Raw genomic sequence first — 22,970 nt, forward strand, 5'->3', positions numbered from 1 at the left:
TGTCAGAATGAAAGACATAACTCTGTGCAATGAAAATACATTAATGATGTTTTTAAAAGACTTTGAAAACACTTCATTTTGCCATTAAAATTATTCATTGTCTTGCCTTCATTTTTTGTAGGGTATTTTTTTTAACCAAAGATAAGTGTCCATGAAAGATAAATTTATTGAACTTATTGTTGATATAAAACCAGGACTTATTTTCCTGGGGGATGCATGCTTCGTTGTGTGATGTCTGCCTTCTTTATAGTCTGCAGCTTGGACAAAATTGGCAAAAGACTCCAATTCTAAAGTCCATTTTTGGGTCACTGAATTTGATGCCCTTCTTACACACCATCCATAAAGACAGCTTAAATGTAAACCACTACTGAAGATCTGTACTCTAAACTAGAATTTGGGTGAAGCAGAAGAATTTTGTTCCAATAATAGTAAGTTAAACGTACTTTGAAAAACTTTTCCATAAGTAATTTATTCCAAGTCAATATATTTATAAATGAACTCTTCCGTAGAGGCTCAATAACAAAAATAAATTTAGTTATTAGAGAAAATATGTCCTCTGAAAGACATTCTTAAAGTAGAAGATAACAGCCGGGCGGTGGTGGCGCATGCCTTTAATCCCAGCATCCGGGAGGCAGAGGCAGGCGGATCCCTGTGAGTTCGAGGCCAGCCTGGTCTACAAAGTGAGTTCCAGGAAAGGTGCAAAGCTGCACAGAGAAACCCTGTCTCGAAAAAACAAAACAAAAAAAAAAAGTAGGAGATAACAATGTTTATTGTGATTATAATATACAAGGACCAAGAAAGGACAGCATGCAGGTACCTGTGGCACTGTGTGTGTATTGAGATACATGTAGAGTTCTGCTGGCATTAATTCAATTTAGTCTCTTTTGTTAGGGGTTTTGGATGTTGTCAGACATGACATGCATGAACATGATCTATCCCTCCAAACCCAACAGAACTCAAAATAGTGTGGTTGTGCCATGGTGGCAGAAATAGAGAGAAGGGTCCCTAGGCACAGCAATAGTCTTCAGTAGAGAAATTAGGTGTCAACAGTGAAATACCAAGCTATCCTTGAAGACCCTAAAAAGTCCAGTGGGCCATGAAAAAGGAACCAGGCTGGTAAGTGCTAGCTTTATCTTGTCTTTAAAGGTAAATGAACCATCTCAAAGCCTAAAGAGTAGAGAATGTAGCCAGATTGGGAGGGTCTGACCAGAAATCAGTCACCATTACATCTTTCTAAAGAGAGGTCACTTTTACACCCAGTGTCATTAAAAACTAGAAAGGTGACTTAGTCACATATCCCAGCCACTCCTGGACTTCAGATTCAAGCTGTTACTTTAAAATCCCAGCTCTGTCATTCAGCACCTCCGTGGTGGTGGGTGTGCTCCCTGTCCCCATTGAGCCGTGTGTGTCAGATAAGAACCATCTGAGGGCTCCACAGCCACCGGTCCACAGTTCATGGGTTTCCACCAGTGTGGTCCGTCATCTCTGCACATCCCCCCATCATGATCTCGACATCCCTCCCCTGCAGTATCCCTCCTCTCTCTCATTAATTGGATTCCCGGACTAGGCCCTCTGGACACGGAAGACAGTTGTTGGTTCGAGCTGTGTGTGGGGCACCCAGGCAGGGGGATCGGGATCTGTCCCTGGTGCATGGGCAGGCTTCTGGAAATCTGGTGCCTGTGGTGCGACACCTTGCACAGCCTAGGTGCAGTGAGAAGGGGCTTGGACCTGCCTAGGCTCAGTGAGCAGGGCTCTGCTGACTCCCCATGGGAGACCTCGATTTGGGGGATGTGGGGATGTGGGGTGGCTTGGGAAAGAGGGTTGAGGGTGGGAGGAGGGAGAGGGGGTCTGTGGATAGCATGAGGAGTGAGTAGAAAATTTCTTAATAAAGAAAAATAAAATAAAATAATAATAATAAAAAGAACCACCTGGGATTGTATTCACAAGTTGGCTCCGAAGCACAAGTGACGTCATCCGAGTGTGCCGTGCCACACTCAGTAGACGCAGGGGCTCGGTTCATGCTCTTCCTTAACACTACCCTGACCTCTGTGAAGAGCATAGGAGGAAAGAGAGCATTTGAGAGAGGACAAAGGGAAGTCCTTCATTCTTTTCTTTTCTTTCTTTTTCTTTTTCTTTCTTTCTTTCTTTTTTTTTTACAATAAGTAAAACAAGTTATATTTACTTGTAATTACTTCTCACAGTTTGAGCAACGCAGCCACATGAAAAGAGACCTATCAGGTGCTTAACTAATTATACAATGAAAGATTTACCCAGCCACACAGCATCAGTGTGCAAAGAACCTCAGCATATTGTATCAGAGCCTATGCGCTTGGCATCACAAACCCCTCCAATAATCCGAGATTATCCAAACTGGAGTGACATAGACTGGTTGGGGGAGGGGCTGTGTTTTAAATATCTTCCCATGATAATCATATTACTGTGTCATGATGAACTTGAGAGACTTTATTGGAAAAGTTATGGATCATAAGTTAGACTCAACTGTACATACTATGCATACTGATTATCTAAATTAAATCTAAACAGTTCAGCACATTTCTGGTAAATGCATAGTTATGCGCCTTTTCTCTGAGAATTTACGTGCACAGAAATGAGTCTCTTGTTAATACTAATAAAAGAGATCTGAAAGCTGAAACAATCTCTTCCACAGCAGCAATTGGCCATTGTCTCCATGCAGTGAAGGGCCAGAGCTGGGTATCTGGTCTCTGCAGAGCAGACTCAGAAATGCTTTGGTCTCCTTCACCCAGATGAGCCTACTTGTGACTCTTCACCTTCTATTTTGTAATATTTAAAAAAAAAGACGCAATTCAGAGGCTTCCACAAGTAATGCTGGATAACAAGGAACATAAAACACACACCTAAAATGGTATTCACGATTCTAGCCCACATCAGCAATTCATCACTAAGGGATTTTATTCACCCCCCTCCCTGCTATAAAAATGGTGTACCTAGATAGATGATTAGATTACAGCAGATGTCAACTTTTTTATTACTCGCATGTAGAAAGAGAATTCATACTTGTCAAGGATTTGCTAGTCAGTAATATGGGGTTGAAGATGGCATCAGAGCTTTACCTAATTAACATCGCGTACTCCCTTTATGGGAGAGAAATAAAAGTAAAGAAAACAACACTCATTCTCTAAGGTACTTTTTTTTTTTTTTTTGGCTCACATGTACTTTTCTTCCAGATTGAAACACTTCACTCATCTCTGATAAAAAGCAAGTCTCTCAAGAAAGAACATTTCTCTGAGTCAGCAATTAAGTCTGACGAACGATGTACGTGCAAAATGACCAGCTAGTGCCCCAAAGCAGTTCAGGCTCCATTATCCTTGGAAGGATATCCATGGTGAAGGAGCATCTCCCTGTAACTTGCTACAGAGTCATCTTTCACCTGACTTCAGATTTCAGCAAGATTCAAACTCCAGGGCTCTGTTCCTACCTACAGAGTAAGCGTTGTGGATTCACACTTGGTTTGCTCCTATGAAATGAAGCTCTTTGATCATCTAATAATCGAGAAAGGTACAAACAACTAACACTTTTGTGAAGTGTAAATAAAACAAGTGTGGCATGTATAAAATAAAATGTCTTTTAAGATTCAAATGGCAACCTACACATTTATGGCAGAAAATAGTTTGCTATTTGAGTTCCAGACAGTTACTTGAGGTGATTGTATTGATCAAAAGTGGTCTAACATGTGCAACCCAGAAAATTCTGGTTCAGCCATTTGCCATCTTTGTGACATTGGACTGGTTCCTCTTATTTCCATGCCCATTTTCCATTTGGAGATAAAAACAACCCAAGAATCATGCATGGTTGGCATGCTTATAAAGGGATCAGCATATGAAAAGGGATCAGCATGGTGCTTGTTACGTGGTTCATGCCAGCTACTGTATCTGTAGTAATGCACTCATAAACATAATTATAATCTGTGACAGTAATAACAAGAAAGAGAATAAATATTCACTTTTCTGTATCCTAAGACTCATGGTCTATAGATGATGATCTAGAAAATGGTACATTCTTATACATTTTATGTTGCCTCCATCTGGACTGCATGGAAAAGGTTTACCTTATGATGTAGATAAAGGAAAGAAAGCATCAAATATCCCCTCCATTGATACAAGCAGTAAGTGTTCTGTATTAGGTGATGGAGACTTTCTGGTGCCACTGGATTCATCACTTAACCTCAGCACCATATGCTATGCATCCCTGTATGGGAGAAGTTTATGTGTTTGTGAATGTCTGTACATGTATGCAAAATTGGTCTGTTAATTGGCTCTGAATGTTGTTGCACCTGTTTCTTGGGAATCTATTGTTTTTGTTCCTACATAACTTGCCCCTTTCTCTTTCTTACAACAACTATGCTTTTCACAAGTCATTAATCTCTCACATCTGGTAAGTTTAAGTTAGTGTCAAGTATATTGTAAAACTCTACATGATCAATAGTCAGTGTCTGAAATTACCAGGAATCATAACTTCTAGGTAAAGTAAACAGCTACTAACTAACACAGTAGTATCGTACTACCAGAAGAAAATTAACTTATTCCTTAGAGTAGTAATATGTTTCCTCCCGCCTTATCACATTCATTTATTTCTGTGATGTAGTATCAGGGCTGTGACTTGGCTATCTCCACTTAAGATAAAATTAATACACATACTAGTTATATGACTTTGGGTACAATCTTACTGGTTGTCCAACTATGTAGCTATGGTCCTAAGCCATCTGAGCTCAGAACCATATTTTTTGTGAACATTAAATAAAATACCTATGAAAGGTTATTCACTAGAAGGCAACCACAGCACTGTACATGGATAAGCAACTGCAGTTGATTTCAGGAGTGTGAAGTACATAAGTTCCGTAATCCTTGATTGATGAACTTCAAACCTAAATGGGATTAAAATAAAAGAATTCCTCCAAAACGCAAACCCAGGACAAAGATGTAGACAGTTACACATTTAGAACTTCGTAGATTATATTAATGCATATTTGTTCAGTAGTATTGGGAAACCGACATTGTCTTTGTTGGTGTTTTAGAGAGGCATTTATTTTTAGTGATACAGCCGAAATGCTCCAGCCCAATGAACTGTGGCTGTCTGCGGTGTATTCAGGAAGAGAGAAAGAGAGAGAGAGACAGAGAAATACTCTCTGCATTAGTTCTAAAAATATCACTGACATGTCAGGGTCATCATCTCTATGTTAAGAACTACGGTGAGTTCGAAAGACGAACCCATGTCTTCCACACTCAGCACCTTCAGTGCAAAGGGAAATTTTCAAAAGACCTTTTATGGTTTCCAAGTTAAACATATGCCCCAGTGCAATATCTAAAAACAAGCATACTCACAATGAAGGAATAGCTAGAAAAACGGTGGGCAGTAGCTTACACCTCAACTCTTCTTGGGAAATGAAAGTGAGTTTTACTGTGATGACATCTTATAGAAATCTATAATACACTGCTATACATTGCAGATTATATATTATGGAGGCATACACATACTGGATAGTATTTCTTGGAGAACCACAGTGCTGGTGCTCCCAGGCTAAATTTGACTCAAGACTTTTCAACATGAGATGAAGTTTCCTCAATACCTTCAATTTTGACACAAGGGCATCTGTATCCATGGCTCCTTCCAACTGAAACATTTCCACAGAAGAAGTGGAACAGAGCTACATACTTGTTCTACTGTTTGTCTTGTTTACTGATGGGACAGAAACTCAAGGTGTTTGCATTCAGTCATGTTTATCTGTGCCAGGAAATGCAGAGTACTCTGGTCCTATCTCTTTATGAAGTATCAGCATTTACGAATTATTAGACAGGAAGAAAATATCGAGGAGACTTATTTTTGTGTATCCCTGGCTATCTTTTCAGTGTGTGTGTGTTTGCAAGCTTATACAGCAGATGCGAAAGAAAGTTTGCTGTCTATAGGAACAGGGTGGCCACTCTTAAACAAGTGCTGATGAGTAGTCAGAGAGACTGGAATACTTTTGTGCTGTGGCTGAGAATGCAAGGGGTTGCTCAAGAAACATAGAATCAGTGTTTAGTTTAGTATTTCCCTTCTAGATATACAACTTCAAGAGCTGAAAGAAGGTCTCAAAGAGATATTTGTATAGTAATTTTCATTTAAAATAGCCAAAAGTAAAAGAGAACTCGAGTATCTACCGGCAGATCAATGGGTGAAGAAATGTGGTATATGCACATAATGAAATACTATTCATCACTCAAAAGGAAAGGGATTCTGACATGTGCTTTGCATAAACTTTGAAGATATTATGCTCAGTGATACAAGCCAGACATAAAAGTACAGAAATTTGTGGTTTAACATACCTAGAATAGTAATAATTATTTTTTTTAAAAAAGAGAAGATCCAGGACAGGCACAAAACTACACAGAGAAACCCTGTCTTGAAAAAACAGAGGGAGGGGGGGGAGGGAGGGAGGGAGGGAGGGAGGGGGAGAGAGAGAGAGAGAGAGAGAGAGAGAGAGAGAGAGAGAGAGAGAGAGAGAGAGAGAGAGAGAGAGAGAGAGAGAGAGAATGCAGAACCAAAGTTGACTGGACCCATGAGGAGAGAGAACTAGGGAGCTAGATACAAAGGATATGGGGCATGGATTTTCCAAGATGAGCATTCTGGAGGTGGATCCTGTTGATGGTAATATAGTAAACATGTAACCAGCATTGAATGATACACTCAAGATAGTTGAAATAGTCAAGTTGAGTATTATTTTACTCAAATGTGAATATACTAGTACTTTTTAATTCAAAGGACATTTAATAGATGATAGAAGATTCTGGAAATAAAATGCTTGCCTTTGAATCCTGGCTCAAGCTTTCACCCACAGTAGGCAACTTAGGCCAAATACTAACATTACTTGCAAATGCCCCTTTCTTCAGGTATAATTTAATGTCCATAGCACTTGCTTCATTGAGTTATTATAAGAGCAAAATGGGTGGTTGCAGTACAGTGCACAGGAGGACACCTAGTCAGTAACAACCAGACTATGTTGCTTTTACTGTGATTATAATTAGTTCTTGACCTCACTACTGATAAAATCCTGCTGAGAAATCCCCAGTTACGTATGTCAGCTTTATCATTTTAGATGAAGTATAGAAATCCTTTTGTTTGACAGTTTTGAAGACATTCACAGTCATGACCAAAATGTTGGTCCCTCTCATCATAAATGAGAATAACAGATTATTTATCATTTTCCTTTTTACTGAGATAAACAACATTTAAAAAAGTAATTTAAAAGGCTGGAAATGTAAAAGGTCACAGCAGAGGACCTTTGAGACGTGAACTAATGATGTTTGTAAGTCAAATGCCGTCAGTAAAATGCTATGTGATCTACGAAGATACCAAGCTGCAAAAATAAATAAATAATGTGTTTTTCAATGCTTGTGTTCGAAAATGCCTGCCACTCAGGGCACATGTATGTTTTGTAAATATTTTGCCTGAAAGTTTCTTGAGAAGTGGGAACTTTTGCAGTGATGGAGGGTCTACAAAGACTCTAAACCAAATGCTTATTTACTTAACAGAAATGAGGAAAAAGTTGGCATCGATTGTGTAGCTGTATTTGGCATGAAGTAGGTTGTTTCCAAGTCGCTGAAGACTGGGCTCTTTTAAATAGCTCTCAACCGTTCTGCACAAGTCTGGGGAGGCACAGAACAGCCTTCAAGCACAGGAGGCTAATAAACTCGAATTATGTAAATCTTACTCGTCCTCACCTATGCAACACTGCTTTGTACCATTTAGTGGGATCAGCATGCTGCTACCTGGATCATTTGCTAAAGGAACTGAGACTCTCAATTTCCTTTGAAGTGGTAGTGATATCAAAGAGGAAAGAAGAGAGCCTTTCAAGATGGCTGGGAGGCTAAGGGGGAAAGAAGTCATCAAAATAAGTTTTACATTTTTGCCTAAGGTAAGGAAGGTCTTTGAGAAGCAGCCATCTGCTTTAACCATAACTGGAAATGACAGAGAGAATGGAGGAACCCTCCTCCTTCCTGTGCTTTTCTGTAGTGACATCACTCTCCCTGGAAGCAGCCTTAGTCAACCTCAGCGTCCCTGAGAAACGCGGCGTGACTTATGAATGTGGATATTCCAATATTGGAGAATACATACCTTTAATATTATCTGCATGAACCTGATGAACAGATGGCATAAACTAAAATCAGCTTACCACAAATAATTATACGAAATGAAAATTAGATGGATGAAACCTAAAATGCGATGCTTTTTATATTAAGTCAAAATTAGAAATAGATAAGCTCATTTATGTAACTAATAAGTTGAAAGCAGAACATCCATCTTGCGTGGAAAGAAATACTCTGAAATGGAAATTAATATCCCAGTGTACAAACTCTTTGAAGCACAGTTGCCTCTATCTAGCCTACATTTGCTCTGAAATGGATGTTTTACTAACACACACAGTAAAAACTTTTGAAATAAAGGTGGGGGAGTCAGGAAGCAGAGTCACATCTGTGTGTGTATCCACAGTGATAAGAAATGGATTTAATAAAAGTCATAGACGGGGAAAATTGGACTTAGTCCATTTCTATCAGCACTTATTAGGCACCTACTGTGTACAAACTTTTGTTATAGAAAGGGACAGGAAGGTCAGTAGCTACTTGTAGGATTAGGCTAAATGAATTAAAAAATTCAGTCTCCTTGACTCCCTAGAACGTTCACTGCTGTTTGGGGTTCCCATCTGATGAAAATGTAAATAATCACCAGGCCAGGGTCATCTTCCAAACCCACATCCTATTCCATACTGCCAACTGAGATTTTAGATTTGCCAACACAGAGAGAACACTTCTGCTTCTCTGTACCCAGAAATTGGGATAGCCTCCCTTCAATAGATAGAGGCTATCTCCCCAAATTTAGAACACGATGGCCTCACTGAAGTAACCCAAGAAAAAAATTAATAGAGTCACTTGAAGCTCATTCAAAATTCATGATTCATTTACTCTTTCTAAGCCCCAAAGGCCGGGCAATTGGTGCCCTTTCGTCATTTTCCTACCAGAGACATTCTGGATTATTTCAAGAGAATCTATGAAATTGATTTGTAATAAGTGTCTGTTTGGAGGTCAAGGTGCAGCGAAGAGCAGCTGGGTGTCTTTAGAGAAAAGGTCGTGGCTGTTGCATACAAACAAGCTTGAAAACTATAATCACCTTTGAATGGTCTCTTGGGTCAATGACAACTTAAAAGCTATATAAACCCAGAGAGATTGGGGGAAAGCAGAGAACAGCCTTTAAAAGCAAGAGGCACGTGAACTTGAATTATCAAAGATAACTGGGACAGCAGATCCAGTTAACTTCTTTATCAACTAAAATTAATGTACTGACAAATTAAAAGCAACAGTGAATTATATGCATTCCATATCTGGCAGAGACATCACTTGAAAAAAAAAAAAGAAAAAGAAGATGGATAATGAAATGTTTTATTGTAATGTTCCCAGGAGGTACATCTGAAAAACACACACAGGCATCAGCACCCAGGGGGCAAGCTAGGCCTATGACACTTAGAAATGAATCATTTCAAAATGGAGCCCTTTTCAGGAAATTTGATATTTTTTGAATTGATATGAGGCACCTGTTATAAGGAGCTATATTTTCATTTTAAAGTTCAGAATCGAACCCGAATTATGTACTGTGTATTTTGTGTTTGACTACTTAGAAATTCCTTTGTTTCAGCCTTTACTCAGGGGACAAGTGACTCTGTATAAGAGCACATTATTTTGGTCCTTCAAAAGAAAGAATTTAAAATTAATGAATCTGTCTTCTGCTTGAAAGAAGCACATAAAAGATAGGAAAGACAAATAAACATTGAAGCCTGAATGACCAGAGAGTAGCCTACATACCATTAGTGATCATGTGTTACTGTTACACACAAGTCTATTGGCCAATGGACTTGTGCTTTGAGGAAAAATAATAAAAACTTGGTGTATACATTAGCTCACTACTCACTCCCTTGTTTCTTTGTATATTATTCTGGATTTCTTCAAGGAAGCCTCACTTTAATAACTCAGTGTGCCATTGTGGACACTAACTTCCTGTTTGACTCACCAGTGTCATAGTGGTTCAGAAATGAATAGCCCCTATACCCACATCGATGGAAACAGCAGCACATTTTCTAGAACATAGCATATGGCCTAATGCTATCAGCCAAAATTCCTGATCAAGCCAAAGGTGACCGAAAGGGAAACAGCATCAATAGTTGATTGAATGGGAGATGTGGCAGGTAAGGAAGAGGGGAGGAAAGGAGGCAGGAAGAGGCTTGCAGAGATGATTCTTTCCAAGGACCAAAGTTCTGATCCCACCATTCATATTGGGTGTCTCACAATCTTCTGTAATTCTAGACCCACAGGATAACTCCTTCTAGCCTCTGTGGGTACATAGATATAACACACACACACACACACACACACACACACACACACACACACACACACATACAATTACACAAAAAATAAATCTTTAAAAAGGAAGGAAAGGGGAACTAAGTGAGTAAGGAGAGAAAGGAAAATTAAGGGAGGAGACAGAAGAGGAAGGGTGGGTGAAGAGCAGGATGGAGTGGGGGATTGATTCTAGTATCATTGTTCTCTGAACTCTGTTGAGCCAAGTCCGAAGCTATCCATTCTTCTCATGCCTATATAAGCCATACTATATAACTACATAAGCTAACAAATTCCCTGTCACACCTCTGTTGTTCTGACCTGCAGTATACCTCATTTGAAATAGTGAGTACCCAGGGTACTACAGTTATACAAATTAGAGGACAAGTTAAATGCCCGTTGGAAGAAAAAAAATCTCTCCTTCCTCTCGTCCCAGCTTTCTAAGAACAAATTCTGTTTTTACATTGTGGAGGACTGATTGAAGGGCATTGCACCAACTCCTCCACCATTCTGTTAATATACCTTTCTTGGTGATCCCCTGTGACCCTGTAATACGATTATAGACATTGATGATTTATAAGAAGTGAAAATTCAATTGGAATGATTCAAAGTGACTTTGATAAACTGCAATCTAGGGGACGTGCGTATTCTTGAAATACACATTTTCATTGATTACCTATGTCCCTAAGCAGCAAAAAGATGGCAAATTATAAAGCTTAAAACCATTTCAGACAGGGATGGAGGAAGGCTTTAAAACATATTAGTAATTGGTTGGAGCATGACTCAACTGGTGAGCATTCCAAGATGAGGCAGATTTCCTACATACCAAAAGAGCCATTTCTCTTTTGAAATTTACACAGAAGAAAATTGAATGCTTAGGTGAGTGGACAGCTTAACTGGAGTTTGATGTTTTTACATTGGTTCAATTTATACATCATAACTCCAGTCCTTAAATTATCTGATGCTGAATTAAGAGCCGAAATGAGCTCTTGGGCCTGACTGAAAGAGAGATATACTGCATGCTTCTAACTGACTCACATTTCTTAAAAATGAGGAAACTGAGCAATGGAAAGATTCCGTATGTTTTACCCAAAAATACACAAAGAGTTAATGACAGAGTAACCCAAAACTTAACTGTCATCTACTTGGAAAATGAGAGTCAGTGGTGTTTAGAATGCCATGTTTTATCACCAAGGGAAAAAGATTCACCCTTCTTTCTCAAATGATGGTGACTAGGTGTGCTTAACCATGTCTTTCTTCAACTAGAAAGGATGGCAGCTAGGTGGAAGGTGTGTTTTCTTAGACAAAAGGACTGGGCTATTTCAAGCAAATAAGCACATTAGAAAGAGGATTTTTGAGGTTCTATATGAACTGGAAACCTTTCAAAAATGCTGCTGCTTTTTTTTTTTTTTTAAATCACTTAACTCACTGTTCCCAGCTTTTGTCAGTCAGGTACACAGGAAGCAGAATATTGCAAAGGCTTGGGCTCTCTGCTGTTTCCAAATTCTCATCTCTCTTCCCCTGTGTTCTCTATTTCTTCCTCAATCTGTGGACATCCCATAGGCTGTCTCAAGGTTCCCCTCTCATTTAGCTCCTCACTCTACTAGTTAAGTCCATTTATACCTCCAGAGTGGCCAGCCACTGACAAGAATCTGAACTTAATATCTGAGAATTTGATTTTCAAAACTAGCAAAAGAAGTGTTTGGACCATTCATGGATGTTCTGACACACACTGGAAGTCCATTTGGAGTGATGGCTGGGCTTAGCTCTCCTTTCCAATTTTCCTGTGTCACATACTCACTAGACAGCTGTTGTTGCTGCTGCAGTAGAAAAGCATAGTGTCTCTGGACTTCATGGTCCTCTTAGCCAATGAATAGCTCTGTCAGCCTGGGAGGCACATGGCTTTACTCATTCATAACAAAAGAACAAGTTGGACATTAATTTGCTTATGATTCTGACAAGTATTTCAAGAAACCTGTATTATCTCACACCAGTTAAAGATGGCAGGGGAACCATTATGGAATCTTGCCTCATAAAACCTTTAGTCTGGAGCATCCAAAGCAAATACATTTATACAGCCTCAACTTTTCAGAAAATATTAGAAGAATCAAGCACATCAGTAACATGAATCTGTACTTTCCACTTCAAACAGATTATTAAGTAGAACAGGACACAAAAAGTCTTCTTCTGTTTTGTTTTTTTTTTTGCACACACCATTATTATTCACCTTCCAAGAAAGTATATAGGCAAGGTCTTGCGATCTGGTGTAGTTCTTTTTAGGCTAAATAAAATCCTCACCAAAACTTTTGAGGAAAATTACACTGACAGTGTCTTCAAAAACATGAGTGAGTTCCTAACACAAGGCAAGCATTTTTGCGACAGGAAATGTCATCTGAGAGACTCCAGCTAAGTGTGAAAACTCAATAGAAAAAGCATGATAGGACCAGTACTGGGATCTGAACTATTCTTTTCAGAATCTTCCATTTCAACCAAGAATTCATAATTTCTGTTACCAATCCCAACACAGATTGAATAAATACAAAGGATAGTGCAAAGCAGGTCCTGAAAGCTGGGGACCCAGGCTCAGGGATTACAAAGACAAAGACCCTTTGCTCTGTGCCTCTCACTCCTTTTCTGGCACCACATTGTCTAGTCACATAAGGCTGTAATTGAAACCGTGCAGTGTGTGCAGAGGGCTCATTACAGGGTCCTCCTGAGTAATCTCGTGTCTGAGTCCTGTGGGGAGCCCCTGACAATCTTGGGGTCAAGATATAGTTGCTTCAATATGAGAAATGACACATCAACTTACCTCCTCAGGGAAAACAAAACTAGTTTAAATGTGGTGAGTGCAGGTAAATACCTCTGCTACCAAGAACATGTTTATTATTTTATTGACATCCTCTATAGAAGAGGAAAATGCATTTTATAGAATCATTCAGTGACTCATTTTAGGATATGAAGGTAGAAACCTGCAACTATATTTAAAAATGATTTTTATAATAAAACAAGAGGCTATGCAATCTTAGGAAATATTATATTAACAACGGATATCAACATATTAAAGACTCAGAGCAGTGAAATATGATGTGATATTAATAGCAATATCCCAGAGGGAAATATCCATAGCTTTTGACTACTAAGTCATATCACCCAGTAAGGTATGTGATTTAGCACAGAATCAAAGTTGTGAGTGTTAACCTGAATTAGTTCCAACTGAAAAATAAGGTGAAGTTGAGAATATACACTCTGGTTTGACCTGAAGCTTCCTGGGAACTGGTATCATTTGGGCCCCAGTAGGGCATCCCCTTCTTATACTCTCCCCACGTGTTGTTTAAGACTATTCAAGACAGAAGGATCCACCGTCCTACAAATATAGGCACCCACATATGGAAAAGCTAAACAATATATTTGCAGTTCTAATATTCTTGCTTCCTATATCCACCCATCACGAACTCAAAGAACTGTTGCCTAAGCACCAAAGAAAGCACACAGTGCTTGTGGTAACTGAAACAGGAAATTAGACAAAGCCCTTGCTCTCATGGGGCTTATATTCTTACAGAGGAGAGAACATTAACAGGCACACAAACAAAAACAGCATGTTCTGAAAAAACTCAGCAATAAGGAAAACATGGTTGCATGCACTAAGTGCTTTATTAGAAGGGGAGAAGGACGCACGTAGCCTGTCTGCTCAGTGGCTCTCAGAGCATGCTTCTGTAAATTCCCAGAAGATGGAGAAATCAAGCACAAAAGTTCCTGAGCTAACATGAACACGCAGCACTCAGAACTACTTCTGCCAGCCTCCTTCCTTCTTTCCCTCCCATGCCTTCCCTTCCTCAGCCCTCACTCATCCATTCACCCACTTACCGACTCTATGGCTGATATACCTGAAGCTAGATTGTATTATCTTCCTTTATAATGACATTCTGGTTCTACCCAGTACACACTTGAGCCAGAAGATACAACACTACAATAAAATTTCATTCAGTCAGTCAGTCAGCCTGTCTATCTGCCTATCTATCTATCTGTCTATCTATCTATCTATCTATCTATCTATCTATCTATCTATCTATCTATCTATCTATCTACAGGTTTTGAGCACTCATAACAACATCAGTCATAACTGGAACCAAACTCAGCTGTCATGACAACCCTGTCGATAACCTTCACTCCTGCTTAGGCACAGTGTCTACAGAGAGCCTGAAACCACCACACCTGGGAGACTGGGAGCCTGGGACACAATCACCCACCTTCACCTGTTACTCATGGTAAATCCTGGTTACGACAGCCTGTTAACTTCTTCAGTGCCAGAATGTTGGTAGAATCTGCTCATTAACTTACCAGTGCTTCAATGAATTGTCAAAACACCCAGGCTCCACATCCCCTCATCATCAGCACCACTGCGAAGTACTTTGGGAAAAGAACTTAGCAAATGGCCAACAACCTGAAATCGTTAGCTCCTCACAGCTATATCTGCAGTGTTATAGTATTGATTGAGAAACTAATTTTGAAATTTGGAATTTTCCAGTACTCGAATTTTAAATAGTCGACTCTGGAAACATAAATGCAACACTATGTATATAATTAGGCACAAATATAATTTCTTTCAAAATAATTAGGCTACACAGGAAAGAGAAGTGTCCTTATGAGCTGTGGATTCGTGTCTTTCTGTGGTGTTTTTGCATTGTTCTGTTCCTCTCACAAGAACTTGTTTTAGTAAATCTTCTTATAATCACCCTTCAGCTGCCATGGAAACTCATGTGCAAGTTTACCATCATGCATTATAAAGCGATATTACCGAAATTAAGGAATTCTAGTTTCTATTTACTTGAGCATGTAAACTTTCCTGGAATGTTTCTACAAAACCAGTTTCTTTGATAATAAATGCTTTTAATTTTCATTCTAACGTGGTATGTATTGCTCCCTGGTGCTATGTGTTGGCTGACAGCATCAGCTTTTGCACATCCCTAATCAAATTTTATCTAACAAAAAGCTGAACTAAGCATATTTGTTTTCCTATTTATAGCAGCATGTGCTTACATAACATATGAGGAAGCAAGATTTAAAAAAAAATGGATCCAAATCTTAAAATGCATCCATTATGTTTAGTTTAAATAAAAGCTATGTTCTCTCATTAAACAAGAATATTAAAAACAATTGGAGACAGACAGAAGCTTATTGCTTATTTTCCAACCAGTATAATCACTGTGTTCAGCCACAATAAACCATAACAGCATGCGGAAATGTATTGCTCATGGGGAAAATTTTCTTCCACCACCCGCCCCATTTGCACAATTACGCTGGCACTAAGTCGCCTTTCCCATGCACGGTGTCTCTGGTCACACTAGTAAAGTAATGAGTCATTACAAGGCGGCCAGTGAGGGCAAGGGTGGGGGGCATACCATTGTGCTGCATATAAGCAGCGATTTCGCTGTATCAATAATTCTGACTGCCACTGGGAACCGCTGTAGCTGAAACAGATGTTTCATGTTGATAAGTACGGACTGGGAAAGGACTTTTCATCCCACTGTTCATTTCTCTCTATTTCCACTTCCCATACCTGGCAGCGGCTCCTCCAGTACAGCTGTCTCCTGCAAGCCAATCTGTTCAATTCAGGCTCCTAGGTCTCATTTCATAAATCAAACTCAGCCCCGGACAAGCCCACGATCTCAGAGTACCCTTGCTGCTTTCCTCCGTGGAAACGCCTCTGTCGCCGTAAGAGATGCTGGGCCAATTGTGCTTAAATTAGTGTGCTGTCACAATTCATTAAGAAAGACAGCATGGGTAGGGGATCTTTTTTTGGTATCTAGCATTAACTGTTTGCTAGAGAGAGGCACATAGTGGCATTTGTACAAGGCATTCTCCTTCAAATGAAGCTTTTGGGAGAGAGCCCAGAATTTCCACGGGGAAACAGCTCCATGAGATGTGAGTAGGGTCAGAGCTACCCGCTTCTTATTTGTAAAGAACTTCCGACTCCCTTTGACTGCAAAGGAAACTTTACTGGCTCAGTCTCAATTAAGTTGTTGGCTGAAGTCCAAGTTGCAATCACCTGGTGGTGCCATAAGAATCAAGAAAAAAATTTAAATTCTTGAGGGTAGATGTAAAAAAAGTTAGACACGCAAATATCCCCATCATGCCAACCAAATTAGCCCCAAGATATTTTAACATGGTAGAATACAGAAGAATTTAAATGTATTTCAAAGTTGCCTAACTACATACAAGCCATATAGTAATAACTGTGAAAACTGTCAGTCATTAAGTACTTCTTAATCCTTCCCTTTTCCTATTAGCTGCAGGTAGATAGATATAGGATAGGGATAAATATTTAAATCTAGATTCTTCATATGAGAGAAAATAACATTTTTTTTTTATTTTTTCCTCTTCATTTATGTGCCTTCATCTCCCCTCACTGCATAATTTTACATGTTTGAAGATTTTCATAATCAATGTTAAGGGGAAAAAAGTTCAGGTGGACTGATGAAAGGAAAATGAAACTGGATTTCTACCCCCTTGAGTCCCTGGTAGTGGACGACAGTGTATCACTTCCAAGTTCAACATTTGGAACAATGTAAAAAATTAGTACACTTCAACAGTCTCAGATATATGGATACAATCTTAAATGAGTATCTCCTCATATTGCATGCTAATGTGATTTAATCAATGCCAAACAGAGAAATGAGTCAACCTACCATTATTTTTACATGTAAGTATCATCCTGGGCTTGAAGGGGACCAGCAGGGAATGGTGACTCTACTCAGAATGTTCTTTGTCTAGACTGGATGGATCTAATTCTTCAATGGTTAAAAAAATGAATTGGGCAGCTGTCCAGTACGTTTTCACCCAAGATGAAGTTCAAGATGAAGATTTTTAGAAACTGCACTTCATTTTTTTAAATAAATGTTTTTGTATTCCAATTCAACTTTTTTTTTAACTTTAGAAATCATCATTTTGGTCAATGAGTGATTACACAAAAACATGAATCTGAAACTGTGCAGTGTACCAGCTGCCCTTCCATCTCCCAGACTGTCACCAGTGCAGCAGCTGAAGGTGTCCACCTAACCCCAGGGAAGATTAAACATGTCACCACAGCATTGTTATTTACCATGACACCATTTAGCCATGGCAATTAGCATGGACATAGCACCAAGAAGAAACCAGGCCAGGCTGAACAGACTGTGGTCAAGAGTCCTAAAATGAAATGGCTACGCTCCATTTTTCTTTCTGCTCCATTTGTGGTTTCCAGGCGTGAGGTAGTTTGGGCAGCCCCACCATGGAGTGAGCCTCATCCCAGCCAACACCCTGTCTTCCAGATCAGAAAGCTTCAATGAGGGTTGGGAAATCCCTGGACTGGAGACTGAAGAGCTATGTCACTTCTGCTTCTGCCAGAGCCTGTGGTACAACCTCTCAGATTTTTCCATCTGCAGCATAGGTACAAGGTGATGGTAAATGAGCCTGCACGATTATCAGAAGGGTAACATATGTATATGGGGCTACTCTAAAGCAGCTTTAGCTCTCTGTCTCTGTGTTCTCATTTCTTTCTGGGATAGAATTGCTACATGATTTGCAATTACTCCAACTTTAAAACAGAATCAGCAAAGGCAATGCAACATTATTCATCTTTAATTTACCTACTTAAAGGTAGGACAAAACCCAGCATATAATATAAAATAATGTAACATACATAATGTATACTATTGTTAACATATAGTATCTTAAGACTGAACAAATGATTGGCCTCTCATCTTTCCCTACAATAAAGACTTTAGACAAGGTAATTTTAAGCACCACTCTTATGTTTTTAAGTTAAGAAATGTTAAGATACTTTTGACTATTTCCTCTATCAATTCTCTGATTTCCACAGCTACTATAAATACAACCAGTTAACAATGACTGACAAGCAGTCTTTCTAAGTGCATGCTTGGTGCTCAATGCTTTCTCTAGTCCTATACATAACATAATTTCAGCCATTTTTTCCAAATGGAGAAACTGAGGGCCAGGCCTTTTGAGCCTGTGGTCTTTTGATCATCATTGATAAGAAAAACTGTGCACAATGCAGTTCCTGTAATGAGTGTGAACACAGTAATCCTGTGGCTATTCTCCCCCCATGTTAATGTTTTTATTATAGTAACTAGCTTTAATAATTGCCCACATGCTCATTTATTACAAGTTTAGTGAGTTTTACCCTATGCCAAGCATTGAGACTGTATGTTGGAAAATACTCACTTCCGGTCAGTAGAATCACTTATTAGTATGTCCTCTACATAAAGTTACTGCAAATTATATGATAGAAACTAGTGGAAATTGGAGATTTGAAGCAATATTTGGAAGAATACTGTGGTTTTGTTTTATTTATTTTGGGTCAGTATAATTGCTTTTTCAATTCTCTCTCTCTCCCCCCTCTCCCCCTGCCCCCGCGCGCGCACACACACACACACACACACACACACACACACACACACACAAAATGAGACTTAGAGTACTTTTTTGAATTAGCAAAAATATTGAGACTTTCTTACCTAACACCATAATTCCAGTCACCATGGGTTGGAGAAACCCAAAACACAATTATTAAACATTTATGTGCCAATGATTATGTTAATATTTTAATTCTATTTTAAGTAAGCCTTTTTTAACTTAGTGAATTAACTTACAAGGCTGAAAAGACTGATGTTTTGAGTAATCTTATGACAGATTTCTTGCCACTAAATTAAACACTACACAATTCATAAACCATAATTTAACTGTCTTATTTTCAAAGTTAAAGAGTTACTATTTAAAATGAGCATATTTTTAAGTTAAGAAAGATATCATCTCAAAAATAGATTAGAAAGTAAAAAAGAAAAACCAAAAAGAAATCAGTATTTCAAGTCAAGCAAAATATTTTCAGAAGTGTTTATCTTATAATGCTGTTTTATTATTGTTTTTAGATTAAAAATAATTGGATGCATATAAACATTTTGTTTTCATGTAATTATGTGCAGTGTGCATTCACTGCCAGCAGGAGCCAGAAGAGTGCAACAGAATCCATATAACTGGAGTTACAGAACACTGTGAGCCACCATTTGGGTGTTGGGAACTGTACCACCATCCTCTAAAAGTGTAGCATGTACTCTTAACTAGGCTAAGCTATCTTTCTAGTCCACAAGACTTATTTTAGAACAAACAAAATGTTCTATGAAGCTGGGATTTCATTATGAGTGTCTCAACCATCAGAACCCTTCTGCTAAGGGACTTGTCAATGGTTCTTTGAGTATTCTAATGAAACAGGAACCTAGGGTGTATGTATCTACTCACCAAGCAGTTATCAGACTAGTAACATGCAGCCTGCTGCAGATTTCATACACGATAGACTAGAGGTTGGTAACTCTTTTTGAATAGGTCCTCACAATATAAATTTTAATCATTATTTCAACATCTCAGGCTCTGTTCAACATATCAACTTTGACTTAAAGAGAATCATTGATGCATAAGTAGAATTTCTTTCATTGTTCTTATAAGTCCACCCCCTCCAAAAAAAAAAAAAAACTGGTTTCCATTTGGTACATAGACACTGATTTAGCAAACAGTGCTCGGCCAGCATCACTAAATCCACATGGAACCCAGCCGTCATTTCACAGAGACTCACATTCTTGGGTTTCATGACTCATTATTTCAAAGGATAGAACAGATGGAGAAACTGTTGTGCTATTGAGAGGTCCTCACCACTCAGAAGACTATTCTACAGAATAACCAGCTGTATCACCCACCACATCCTTCTTGAAACAAAGAGCCAATTTTCAAATCCCATCCATCAGCTTGACCTTTGATGTACTTTCTAACTCACATACATGGAGAAACTTCAGATTTAGCCTAGAAAGAACCATGTTTAACAATTCATTCCCGTATAAGCAAACTGACAGTGCTGGAACAGCACTGAGTAATTGGGGCAGGGTCCTGTATCTTCATAACTGACCTATGGCAAGTTCTACAGGGATGCTTACATTAATAGCCTTTTTGTTACACTAACTGGGCTAAGGGTGAGAGTGCTCATTGAGCATCTGAACACATTATGTGTTTTTTCCTCATCTGAACACATTATGTGTTTTTTCTTCTACCCTAATAGTCCTAAGAAAAGTCAAACAATGAAAAAATATTGACATCTTTTTATCTGTAATAGGTTCTTTATAAAACTTTAAAAGAAATATAACATGCTTGATTTATAGATTTCAATAAAAATAGCAGGGACCATTTTAGGTAAAGGAATATGAAATTTATTTCTAGTTATGAATCTAAGATAGCCACTCATACATGTATGCAAAGATTTTCATCAGTCTTTCTATTGTGAATGAATATATCAATAGCAAATGACTAAATAGGTTTCATTTATTTAACATTATGCAATTCCACAAATGGTTAAAAATAAAGAAGTCTAGTTCTGCACCACTGTGAGGTGACAAAATTTAGAATACTGCATTTGGTGAGGACACAGACAGAAAACGGCAAGACAGTGATGAAGAGGTTGGGTTTGTCCTTACAGAGTTTTCAGAGCAGAGGAAAGTGGTTAACAATACCCTGCTTCAAAGAACCTTTCTTTTTCGATGTAACTAAAAAATTTAAAGCCAAAACCTAAGGCTTAAAAGATTTACTCAAGGAGATAAAACAGGTACATGCCAGAAAAGTCATCAGATTCTAGGTAAACTCAGCCAGTGATGGGCCAGCTGTGGCCCTTCCTGGAGCTCCAGCAGCCTTCCAAGAGGAAATAATCTGACCCTCTTCCACTGTGAGGGGTATCACAGAACTGTTTTCTAGATGGGAAAAATGATTTGGAGGAAGAAAGCTGCAGAATATGCTCATTAGGAGAAGGTATCTCACACCATTCACCTACATGGCATATGACAGGTAAAGATCAAACTCTCTTCTCATTTCTGCCCAAGAGGAAGGGGTTAAGCCCATGCCACTGGCCACATAGAGCAACAAGATGAGATGCAGATTAAGACGAGAACAAAATTACTTCCTCTGTTGCATGAATCTTAGAGGGTCTCATTAATAAAACCAAACCTGAGCCAGGTATTGGGGTGAATGCTGGAAGATAAGAGAGACAGAACAAGCCACAGCTAACCTCACCTGGCTAACTTCTCAGCTGATCTTGTTTCCTCAGACTGGAAGCTTCTGTGTCCTCATCCCAATGGCTCTCAGCTGAACTGCTGCTCCAAAGCCTGAATACTTAACCAAATAAAAATGCTTCTAGGTTCTGGTCCTCACATCTTATACACCTTTTTGTTTTTTGCTATCACTCCCAGGGTTTAAAGGCTCTCTTCGTGGGATAAAAGATGTGAGTCACCATGCCTGGTTATTTCCAGTGTGGCCTTGAACTCACAGAGATCCAGAGGGATTTCTACCTCTGGAATGCTAGGATTAAAGGTGTGAGTGCCACCATTTTCTAGCCTTTGTGGCTGTTCTGTCTCTGACCCCAGATAAGTTTATTAGGGTACACAATATTTTGGGGAACACAATACCACCACATTCCTCATTAGAATATGATAAAGGGGTCTTCTGGGGTTCAGTTGCTAGAGAAGTTGAAAAAATAGATAAATAAACCCCAATTCCATTTAATAAAGCATGTGCTGATAACACAGACAAGGCATCTGTTGAGTGACTTCGGAAGGTTTCCATCAGTGGAACTGGGTAGCAATTTTCTTAAAAACCAAAGAAGTGAAGGAGTCCAAAGGACCGACAATTATCAGTTTTAGATGGCCTAGAGACAGGCTATGGCCAGCAGCAAAAACTATATTTTCTTAGAATATTATTTCATTTCCATTAAAACTTGGGTTTTACCTTTTAGCATATAGTCAGCATTATGGCAAAACCTGCCTATAGGTAGACTAAGAAAAAAAAGTTAATATTCAGGTAAATGTTAGATTATTACCTATGAAACCCAAAGGGCAATTTACTCTCCATGAATAAGAGCAGTCCTAGAGAGATTCTATGTGTGGGTGAACATGTAAAAATTTCCAAAGCAGCTTGCTCCCTATCACCTGTAGGAGTAGGGTGAGAAGCATCTCTTGGGTCATTAGCTTCCTGGGAGACCAGGAAAAGGTATCAAATAGCATTTGGGACCTCCATATGCTGGTCAGAAAAAGCTAGCTGGAGTCTTGCTTGTGATGGTGACTAATTATAAATGGCCAATAAAATACAACCCAGCAATGCTGCTCTTCTAATGAGCCACACACTGCTGGCTTACCTGGACCTCTGGCTTGATGCCTAAGTACACCGTTGACAGAAGACCAGCAAGAAAAGGATTGCCATAAAGGAAAGATGGAAAGTCTAAAACATGGAGTAAGAGAAGGCAATAGAAGGGAGAATGAAGATATAGCAGTTTGGACTGGGTTCCCTAACTCTGCATTTTGATTGGTTGCAGTTTTCCGTAATGGTCTCCCTCTGTTGCGAAGAGAAGTGTACTTAATGAGGGGTGAGACCTATATGTAACTGTAGGTATAAGGATAAATAGTTAGAATGTAGTTAGGAATTCTTCTGGTTTAGTAAAGTGGCAGTTGTAGGTTCTCCTTCAAGATCCAAGACTATACTAGCCCT

At 39.0% G+C, this 22,970-nt stretch overlaps 1 protein-coding gene across 6 annotated transcripts in view; it reads right to left on the minus strand.

The window, feature by feature from the left end:
• Positions 1 to 22,970, minus strand: part of Tenm2 (teneurin transmembrane protein 2) — a 1,247,217-nt gene that overhangs the window by 793,387 nt on the left and 430,860 nt on the right. The window lies entirely within an intron of this gene.

Source organism: Peromyscus maniculatus, chromosome 8, assembly GCF_049852395.1.
Source record: "Peromyscus maniculatus bairdii isolate BWxNUB_F1_BW_parent chromosome 8, HU_Pman_BW_mat_3.1, whole genome shotgun sequence".
Taxonomy (NCBI): domain Eukaryota; kingdom Metazoa; phylum Chordata; class Mammalia; order Rodentia; family Cricetidae; genus Peromyscus; species Peromyscus maniculatus.